The sequence below is a fragment of the Herpailurus yagouaroundi genome, unplaced genomic scaffold (genome assembly GCF_014898765.1).
Source record: "Herpailurus yagouaroundi ecotype Mexico unplaced genomic scaffold, PumYag 162, whole genome shotgun sequence".
Taxonomy (NCBI): domain Eukaryota; kingdom Metazoa; phylum Chordata; class Mammalia; order Carnivora; family Felidae; genus Herpailurus; species Herpailurus yagouaroundi.
The window spans coordinates 15883336-15892733 of record NW_024412403.1 but is presented as its reverse complement, the minus strand read 5'-3'; positions in this window follow the sequence as shown (position 1 = coordinate 15892733).

The following is a 9398-nucleotide window of genomic DNA, read 5'->3' as shown; positions in this document are numbered from 1 at the left end:
AACTTCTAATCTGAGTAGTCAGCAAATTTTGTTTGACTTCTCTTGCTTCTTTTAACAGACATTAAGATCCCTATTAAACATTTTCTATTTTCATTCTATTCACTATTGGATACGGTAACACTGAGTCTTTATTCACAAGAGGAAGGGTTTATTTCCCCATTTTCTTCCTACTTCCCAAAGTGCTTTTTTTGGATGATTTCATTTCTTCTTCCAAGAAGAAAATTGGCTAACCTTCCCTTAAAAGTTATATTGTACAGCAATGTTCCAATATTTCATTTAGTTACAAATGAGAAACAGAATTTTTACAACATGACTTTCCTTCTGTGTGGTGAGCACGGTGGGTGGGAGTCAGCATCACTAACAAAAATGACAAATGCTCCTTTGTCTTTCTCCTGTTACAGATTCTGGAAATCTAGGGTTCCATCCAAGCTCTTGAAATCATAAAATTTATACCCGTTTCTCCTCTTTTGATAAGAAGGCTATGTGGAGAGATTTTTAGAATAGAATTCCCTCTTCTGTTTGAGCTAGGACTACAATTTTTGTGTTTAAAGTCAACATTTCCAGCTTTCAAATTTTTCCTGGTTCTTTGTCCAATGAAGAACAAAACTAAGAAACCAGAACTTGGTTTAGTAAAGTGCTAATAATGTATATGTACATTAAAAAAAATTCAGTGATGACTGAACAATATCCACTTTTCTGTAGTTTTTATGTAATGAGAATGAAGATGTTTTAATATCTTATTATATTTGGGGTTCCCAGATAAACTATTTTCAACTTTATTTTTTTATTTTATTTTTGGGACAGAGAGAGACAGAGCATGAACGGGGGAGGGGCAGAGAGAGAGGGAGACACAGAATCGGAAACAGGCTCCAGGCTCTGAGCCATCAGCCCAGAGCCTGACGCGGGGCTCGAACACACGGACCGCGAGATCGTGACCTGGCTGAAGTCGGAGGCTTAACCGACTGCGCCACCCAGGCGCCCCTATTTTCAACTTTAAACATTCAAAATTCATCCAGAAAATATTTAAATGTCTTCTTTATCATTGCAAGAAGTCATCTGAAAATGATTTCTACTTCTTTTAAAAGTTTGGAGCCATCACTTGAGAATATTTCCTTTTTCCATTAAAAAAAGTACCATATTCTGGGACGCTTGGATGACTCTGTCGGTTAAGCGTCTGACTCCTGATTTAGGCTCAGGTCATGATGTCAGGGTTCATGGGATTAAGCCCCATACTGGGCTCCATGCTGACAGAGCAGAGCCTGCTTGGGAGTCTGTCTCTCCCTCTCTCTCTTTCCCTTCCTTGCTCATGCTCCCTTTCTCTCAAAATAAATAAATAAACATTTAAAAAAATACCAGGGCACCTGGGTGGCTCAGTCGGTTGAGTGTCCAACTTGAGCTCAGGTCCTGATCTTGCAGTCTGTGAGTTCAAGCCCCACATCAGACTGTGATGACAGCTCAGAGCCTGGAGCCTGCTCGGATTCTGTGTGTGTGTCTCTCTCTCTCTGCCTCTCCCCCACTCACACTCTCTCTCTCTCTCAAAAATAAATAAACATAAAACTTAAAAAATACCATATTTTCTTTGAAAACATTTAAGAAATATGAAACAGTTAAAATATGCCAATAATTCCACCTATATGCAACCACTGATAACATCTGGTGCTTCCTTTTTTTTTTTTCAGCTTTATCCCCAATATACGCTTTCTAAAATATTTTTAAAGTTTATTTTAGAGAGAGAGACACACACACAGAGAGAGAGAGAGCGCAAGTAGAGGGGGGGAGGGGCAGAGAAAGAGGGAGACACAGAACTTGAAGCAGGCTCCAGGCTCTGAGCTGTCAACACAGAGCCCAATGCAGGGCTTGAGCTCATGAACTGTGAGATCATGACCTGAGCCAAAGCCAGACATGTAACCAACTGAGCCACCTGGCTGCCTGTATTATATTTTTATAATCATATTGTATATTAGTTTTTCCATGTCTAAATACTACATCATGTGTATTTTCCATAGTATTATTGTATCTCTGGTAGAGAATATTAAAAATAGTTTTTGTCAAAGTAACCTTTTAAATTATTTTTATTTTATTATAAGAGTAATATAAAATGAAAATATAAAGTCTCCTAACTGTTCCTAAAGTTTCTTAACTGGTCTTCCCACGGCCTCCCCTCCCCTTTAGAGATAACCACTTTTAAGAGTCTCAGGTATCCTTCCAGAAATTTTCAGGCATATAAAAGTGTATTCTTACATAATGTAACATTTTCTATATTACATGTTATCTAAGTATGTGTTCACTAGAAAATCATTCATACTTTATTTAACTTAATAAAATGTCTCAGTGGTTTCTTTTGCAGACCAGTCCCTATACAGTTTTCTCATTTTTTTTTTAAAGCTCGATAACATTCTATTGTATAATGTACAGTAATTTGGTCCATGGTCCTCTAGTGATGAACATTTAAATTTTCTTTTTTTTTAAAGCCTATTTATTTATTTTAGATAGAGAGGAGAGAAATCAGGAGAGGAACAGAGAGAGGGGGAGAGAATCCCAAGCAGGCTCCACACTGTCAGTGCAGAGCCTGATGAGGGGCTCGAACTCACAAACTGGGAAATCATGACCTGAGCTGAAACCAAGAGCTGGATGCTTAACTGGCTGAGCCACCCAGCTACTCCTAAATTCTTTCTTTTTGGTGTGTAATTATAAAATATGGGCACTAAGGCAGCTGCCTACTCCATGATGCCTTTGTATGGGTTAGAAAATGACACTCTTCTACGAAGGATGTCTTCTATGAGTCCCTCCAGTGTCACCCTCCATCATTCCCCACCTCGCTCTGTTCCCTGGGAGGCTGATCTGCATACGGATCCTATCAATATGCTCTTTTCCTTTTGTGGGCTTTGGTCAATGGGAGCAGCTGCAGGAGATTGGAAGGAGGAAGTAAGGAGAGGTTGGGGTATTTACTCCCTAGGCTCTTCCTGCCTGCTTCCCGAGGGCTGGTTTCCTGTCTTAAACTTTCTCTCTTGAGGTCCTACCTCACTTTTCTGAGAGCTGCTCTCTTTTTTTTGTCTTTCTAGTCCTAGGACACTGCACTATCCTCTCTGGCTTCTCTACTCTGTGCTCTACCTTTGTAAGTAGGCAGAGCTCACATTGCCCAAAGTGAATGTGCCATCCATTCCTACTAGGACCCTAACTGATTCACTTTTCTCAACAGATTGAGCCCCAAACCGGGATGTTTGTTTATTAGAGCAGGTGATTACCACCCCCACCCTCTACTCCCTGCTATTTTGTCAAGGTGCCCAGTGCAGGCACAATGTAGACAATACGTGGTAGCCTAGATTGCAATCCAAATGATGGTTTTGTGTGTGTGTGTGTGTGTGTGTGTGTGTACTTTGTGTACTTTCATGAAATCCACAGGATAGATTAGGAACAGTAGAATTGGGTCAAAGGTTATACACACACTTTTTAACTTTGAAAGAATTTGTCAAAAGGTTATCCCAAAGATAGCCTGGATTTACATCCTGTCTGTACTTTTGCCAACTGTAGGTTGTAACACTTTACAATTTTTACCATTTTCTTTTTGGTAAAATGGTATCTCATTTTCTCTCTGACATCACGTTTCTTTAATTACGTTCAGGTAGGTATCTTTTCTATTGGGTTAATATTTTCCTTCCTTATTTAAAAGTACTATTTTTCATATTAAGGAAATAGCTTCTTGTCACATGTGTAGCAAATATTTATTTTTAAATTTTTTTTCATTTCATATGGATGTTTAAAAGTTTTTATATAGGCAAATGATACCAGATTTTTTTTTTTCATATCTTCTGCATTTTGTGTTAGGTCAAAAAATGCTTTTCTTACTTTAACATATTAATTGTTAAAAAATCTGATGTCTACTTCTAGCATTTATTATTCTTTTTACATGTACAATTTCAACCCATCAGGAATTAATTTTTGTATGGAAGAAGTAGGTGTGTGGCCCAGATGTTTTCCCCAGATGGCTGGCTAGTTATTTGAAAATATGATTTGGAAATGATTTGATTTGGCAAAGACATTGTAATCAATAGAGCTCTTTACCATTTACCATTAATATGGAATGTCATCTGTATTATATGTTAATATCCTATATCAAGGCCCCCCTTGATCCTGGTATTCATGCCTTTGTGTGATGCCCTCCTCTTGAGTGTGGGCCAGACCTAGTCATTTGCTGCAAAAGTGATGGGATGTCACGTCAGCAAATAGATTACAAAACCTATGACTTCCATCTTACTGGGACCCATTCTTCCTCTCTCTCTCCCTCTCCCTACCTCTCTTTCTCTTTTTCTCACTCTCAGTTGTTTGCTTTGATGGGCTGCCATGTTGTGAACTGCCTTCTGTAGAGGGGATGTGGCAAGGAAATGAGGGAGATCACTAGGTTACAGTCTGTGAGGAGTTTAATCCTTCCAACAAGCAAATGCTTGACCTTGGAAGCAGGTCCTACCTGGTTGAGACTTGAGAAGACTGGAACCCTAGCTGGTACTTTGTAGCCTTGTGAGACATCCGGAGTCAGAAAACCCAGCTAAACCAAACCCAGATTCATCACCCCAAAAAGCTATGAGATGACCTTCCTCTGTTGTTTAAGCCAGTGTTTTAGGAAAATTAGTTATACCACAATAGACAGCTAATATACCAGTCCTGCAAAAAAAAAAAAAAAAAAAAAGTTCCTGTAGTTTTATGTTTTAATATTTGATTTAAAAAAGTCCTTTCTCATTTTATTTTCTCTGGATTTTATCCTCCCTGGCTATTCTGGTATATTTGATCTTTCAGATGAGCTTAATATAGCTTTGTTAAATACCTCACAAAGTCTTGTTCCATTTTTAATTAACTTTTTAATTAACATTTATAGTTTTAAGTTGATCTATATAGGAACATTTAGTCAATTTGCCTTTTATGTGTCCTTAGTAGAGCTGGAATATTTTATTCATATTTGTTCTACGTATTCACTATTAAGATGATTCCTAATTCTTTTTTGTTGTTGTTGTTCTGCTATTGTAAGATTTTATTTTCTCTTTTGTTATGATCTGTATGTAGGAAAATTATTCATTTTTATAAATGACATTTTTTTAACTAGCTACTTTATTTAATCCACATCGTATGCATTTAAAAAAATTTTTTTTAAAAACATTTATTTATTATTGAAAGACAGAGAGAGACAGAGCATGAGCAGGGGAGGGGCTGAGAGAGAGGGAGACACAGAATCTGAAGCAGGCTCCAGGCTCTGAGCCATCAGCACAGAGCCCAACGCGGGGCTGAAACTCACAAACCGCGAGATCATGACCTGAGCCGAAGTCAGATGCTTAACCGACTGAGCCACCCAGGCGCCCTGTATGCATTTTTTTTAAGGTCCAGCTTCTTTTGCTCAGCATAATGTTTTTCAGAGTCACTCACATTGTTGCATATATTAGTTTGTTCTTTTTGATTATAAATAGCGTCCTATTGTATGGATTCACCATAATTTGTGTATCCATTCACCTCCTTGTGGACATTTAGGGGGTTTCTAGCATTTGGCTGTTACAAATAAAGCTGCTGTGAGCATTTGAATATATGTATTTTTGTGGACACATGTATTCATTTCTCTTGGGTAAATGAGGAAGCATAAAATATGTCTTTCCTCCCATGGATACCACACCGCCTTGACTAAATTACAGTAGAAGCTTGGTGTTAATGAGGTATATATCCAAAGTGATTTATTAATTTCAAAATTCACCTATAAGAATGTATGTTATTCCTGAAATTTTTAAGTGATGCCTTCAGACTCTGCATTAGTGTTTTCATTTATTGATGGCCTTTCAAATTTAGTTTGAGGTCTTTTTGGTTCTTGGTATGAGTAGCAATTTTTGATTAAAACTGGATATGTAAAATCTTAACAAAAACTTCACGGTTGCATATTTACAGTAATTTCCTGTCTACTTCTAGCTTCAGGTAATCACTGGCCCGTTTTCTGTCTCTATTTCCTTAGAAATTTCATACAAATTTCTTAGAAATTTCCTTAGAAATTTCATACAAATTGAATCATACAATATGTAACTATTTGTGTCTAACTTCTTTTACTTAATATAATATTTTTGAGGGGTGCCTGAGTAGCTCAGGCAGTTAAGCGTCCGACTTGGGCTCAGGTCATGATCTCACAGTTATCGAGTTCGAACCCCGCATTGGGTTGTGTGCTGACAGTTTAGAGCCTGGATCCTGCTTCAGATTCTGTGTCTCCCTCTCTCTCTGCCTCTCCCCCGCTCACACTGTGTCTCTTTCTCTTGCTTCCAAAAATGAATAAACATTAAAAAGATTAATATAACATTTTTGAGTTTTCTTCAAGTGTTTCCAACATATCAGTAGTTCATTCCTTTTGTTGCTGAGTAGTATTCCATCATAATAATATACCAAATTTTGTTTATCCATTTGCTACTTGAAGAGCATTTAGGTTATTTCCAGTTTAGGGCTATTAAGAGTAATTCTGCTATGAACATTCACATAGAAGTATTAATTTCTCTTGGGTAAATACTCAGAGTGGATGTGGTAAGCATATGTTAAGTGTATGTTTAACTTTTTAAGAAACTGCAAGACTGTTTTTCCAAAGTGGCCAAACCATGTTCTAGTCCCAGCAGCTTGTGGAAGGCCATTTTCCCCACATCCTCCCGAAGTCTTTTAAGCTAGGGGTGGTGGGTTCTATAAGCAATGATTCCATTTCCTTCTCTTCTCTCCCATCGTTGACTCCAACCCACTATGTGCACACACCCCATGGGTATAGTTTGAACTGTCTACTTGATCCCTGACTGGGATCTTGATGTTGAAGAGGAATCTTGTATGTGGATTGGAGTTCTGCCCATACACTTGGCCGAAGTTGATGGCCTGTTGTCTCTCTGAATCTGTGTTTTCTCATGTTCCCAAGTGCCCCCTTTGTTGCCCTGTGGCACACTGTTTTCCCTTAGCCATACCTGAACATCTCATAATCTCATCTGCAATGTTTGCCTACCTGAAAGAAAGGTTCCTGGTTTGCTTTCTAGATAATATACAGTTACAAAAACTGGCATGGTCTTTAACAGACGGATTAGCTACTATTTTTAAGTATGTGTGAACTCCTCTAAACAAAGTCCAAAGACTTTCTTTATATGTATATAGTGTGCTGTCATGAGTTGCCTATCACTTTTGTAACCTGCTAGTCCTTGAATTAGCAGGTGTGGTTTATTTAAGGATGTGTCTACTACTCACCTGTGGTTGACAGGGAAGAGGTGTTCTGCTGCCAGAAAGTCCATCTGCTCCTAGTGTCTGCGGACCGTTTTCAAAGCAGGAGCTGGTATGATTCACAGTCATTATCTCTCTAGGAAAAAGAGGGTAGCAGATTGGAGCTACCAGCTGTAGGGGAGGGCACGCACTTACTTTCCCCATCTATTCTAGGTGTAAAGGACTGTTCCAAGTGTATTTTAGCAAGATGTATTATTTCAGGAAGCTTCCACTGCTCTCTAGGTAGCATCTGCCTTAGGAACCCTGGGCCATATGCTAAAATATGAGGCTTGCGTAAGTTCATTTTGTGATCTTGAGTGAGACATTTGTTTTCCTAAAGCTCATATTTAAAAATCTTTTGAGAAGGCGTAAATTATCCTAGTGCATTACAGTATATTTGGCAGAATTATGTACTAAAGAGATTTATAAAGATACTTATGAATCTAAAATTCCCACTAGATATATATTCCTTCTATTTTAACTTTGAAAAGTTCAAATATTCTTACTTACTCCGTTCAAAATATTATTACTTACTACATGTTTCAAAAGAGACTGAGTCTTAAGCAGGAGGGCAAGCATGTGACGATGGGTCATCTTTAAGTGATAGATTTCTTTGCCTTGGTCTTCACTTAAGTGCTCAGACTTTGGTTTCTTCTTGCATATGGAAAATTGTTGTAAATGTCTTCTTGGGGATTCTCAGTGTGATATGGCATGAATAGAGAACTTTTGTGTCGATAACCTCTTCTTCCCCAGCTGCACTATATTAACCATCTCCTGGGTAATCCTAGGGTAAACAAGTTGGGTATCTTGTCTCTTACCGACATTTTGGCCAGAGTCTCTGACTTCCTATCATGCTAGGTATTAGGTCAGACCCACGTAGGTATTTGAAAATTCCCTGAGACTCTTTTACCATTGAGACTTGCGCTTTTTGTTCACTCTCCTTCAATCTGGGTGAACTTGGGACTGCTTGAATCATCAAAAAAAAAAAAAATACAAAAACAAAAACCCAAAAACAAACAAACAAAAAAACAACCCACAGAAGTAATGCCATATATGATTTCCGAGGTGAGGTCATAAGATAGCAGGCGATACTGATGGTCTGGGAGGTTGAATAAGTTGCCCAATGCTATGTAGTTCATAAGTTACAAAGTCAGGACTGTGGGCTTTGTGTCTGGCTATGGAATCGATTGCCATTTCTCCCCACCACTGCCTCTGTTCAAGAATAGCAACACTCTTGCATAGGAGTTATCGTTTTTTAAATGCCTTAATAAATTCATAATGAAAGTTTTAAAAACTCCTTTTTACTTAAATTGCAATATGGACAAAAAGCAGAGGTCTCGGGATTTTCCAAAGGAACTGACCTTCATAAAATAGTTTCTATCTTGCAGTTTTGTGAGGTCAATTTCTTCTAAATTTCTCTTTAATCCTCACGATGTCCTTAAAATGGATGAAAGAAGAAAATATCATTCTTTTCCCCAAGGACTTTAGACCACAGGACTTTAGAACATGATGTAGTAGGAAGTGTGGAGACTTTGGACTCAGACCAAGGTTCTAAACCCGACTTTGCACCTAAAGATCTGAGTTTTGGGAATAGGGCCTTAGCTGTAAAATGAAGTAATATCACCTCTTTTGTGAGATTTGATGATAGAAACAATAAGATGATGTATGAAGACCAGCTGTCTTAGACCCTCGTGAGTTGGAGATGTTCAGTAAATGTTGGTGCTTCCATTTCTTTTTGCACATCAACACTGAGACATTCAAACAAGGCTGAGCATGGACCATAGGAAAAGTGTTAAGAGCTAATCCTGTTTTGCAGGGACTTGACTATTCATACATAAAGTGATGTTGTTCAGAGGTATTCAGAAACATGGGACACCCTGCCCATCAACATGATTTAGTTGGTATTTATTTATTTATTTCTTATTCTTTTAATGTTTATTTATTTTTGACAGACAGAGAGAGAGAGAGCACTAGCAGGGGAGGGGCAGAGAGACAGAGGGAGACACAGAATCTGAAGCAGGCTCCAGGCTCTGAGCTGTCAGCACAGAACCCAATGCTGTCTTGAACCCACGACCCATGAGATCATGACCTGAGCCAAAATCAAGAGTCAGAGGCTGAACTACCTGAGCCACCCAGGCGCCCCTGATTTAGTTGGT